Consider the following 2,259-nt stretch of genomic DNA (forward strand, 5'->3'; position numbering starts at 1 on the left):
CACAACTTTCGAGAGGCGATTACTAAACAGTAGGCTAGTTTTTCAAAAGGGGGATACCTAGACTCCGCACCTACTAGCCTTTTACCGGTATAGTATACAAGGTGTTGTACCTGTTGGAAAAAGCTTATACAGGATCTTTATTTATTTTCATATATATCTAATATTAAACAAATTAATACAAGATAGCCTAAAACATGTTTCTAAAATTGAATTCAAAGAGAAAAAAATAATATAATACTTACAGTATACGCAACGGAATTAAGAGTCCTTCCTTCAGTTTCTCTAACTCTTGTATCCTCTCTGTCGCAGAGTATTATCAAGAAACTGAACCGATCTTTTATTTTCTTCACAATCTTCCAATGTATCCTTAGAACCACCTAGACTAGTGTGGGAAATTCTCAACACATGAGATAGATATAGAGAGAAGAAGAGAAAATAACAAAGAGGCTTAGAAAATGACTTGTGTTTAGAGAGAATATAAAACTATCAGAAAATCTGACTTGTGACTTATCAAACTTCTCCTCTTGACTTCTCTCTAAGCACTCATTTTATAGACTCAATTAGGCCATTTAATTTAATTAAAAAATCAATAAAATAATAGTCATTTTGAAGCCCTAGGTCGAAATTATCATGGGCTATAGACCTGTGAAATTTCCCATTTGATTATAAGCCCATTGGACTTAAAATCAAGGCCTGTATTATTTTCTATTGATTTAATTAATTAAATAATTATTTAAATCCTTTATCCAATTAATTATTTATAATTTGAACCTTGATTTAAACTTATTTATTAATTTAGATACCAATTTATCTTAATTAATAAATCTGTCATAATTTCTCTTTTCTTCTCAAAATTACACAACTCTGTGAAACTATCCAAAATTGACCTGGTTAACTTTGATAATTCTAATTGATAATTAAATCAATTAATTGAGACTATCTAGATGATTTTATCCAAGGTACAATGGGGACCATGGGCCTATAAAATCAAGCTCCAATAAGTTATCATAAATCTAACAAATAAATTTACTAACTTATTAATTCCTCGTGACTCCACTATAGACTTGGAATTGCACTCTTGAATTCATAGAACGCTCTATAACAAATATAGATACGCTATTAATTATCCATTGTTACAACCATAATTGTCACTCAATCCTCTATAGACAGTCTACAATGAGATAGGACTAAAATACCGTTTTACCCCTCATTGTATTTTATCCTTAAAACACTTAGTTCCTTGTAAATGATATTTCAGTAAACTAATTTAATTTATGAAATGAGATCTCTATCATTTAACACCTTGAACCAAACTAAAAGGAAACCATCGTTTCACTTCTTCATCAGAAGCTATAGATGTTCATATCTATGATTAACACTCCACTCAATTATAATACCGAGTTCCCAAGATGAAAGTATGGGCTAGTCCGTAGGGTAAGCTGGTAACGAACAAGTCAAAGAACTCAAATAATACAATCAGTTAGAATACTAACCACTCAGAATTGAGATTGAATTGACCTATGGTCAACTATATGATATGACTAGAATAGATAATAACGGTATGTTTACTTATCTTATCAATTGTCAATATCGGTCCTGTCCGATGTAACAAATACATCCGATCTTATCTACTTTGCTAATGTTCTGGAAAGAACATAACACTGTAATGTGTAAGTAGATCATATCGTAGATTGGCAAGTCAGTGTAAATCAAGTGCACTGACTAATCTTAGGACTAACTTATTTTGAACATATAATCATATTTATATTCCACTGTGATTACGTCACTATAAATAAGATTAGCTATATGCTCGGGATTTAATAGAAGTTTATATTAAACAAATAATCATGAATATAAAACATGTGAGCAAAGTGATTAACCAAGTCAACAAATGATTTCTATTCTTTTATTGATAATAAAATGAGATTACAAAGAATTTGAGTTTTAATTAGGGCATAAAACCCCAACAGTACCCTGTTTTCTTCCATTATCAAAGCAACATTGATTGCATGCTCGGTGATTGCCAAATAGATGAAAAGTACTTCTCCATATATTGGCTTCACTAGGATGGGAGGTTGGGTGAGGTGTTCCTTCAGGGCTTGGAAAGCCTCCTCACACTCCTCGATCCATTGGATCTTCTTGCTGCCCCTTAGTAAGTCAAAGAAAGGGACACACTTGTCCGTAGACTTTGATATGAACCTACTAAGGGCAACTACTCTCCCTGTTAAGCTTTGCACTTCTTTGATTGTGGTAGGTGAC

This window comes from Humulus lupulus, chromosome 1 (genome assembly GCF_963169125.1).
Source record: "Humulus lupulus chromosome 1, drHumLupu1.1, whole genome shotgun sequence".
In the NCBI taxonomy this organism is placed as follows: domain Eukaryota; kingdom Viridiplantae; phylum Streptophyta; class Magnoliopsida; order Rosales; family Cannabaceae; genus Humulus; species Humulus lupulus.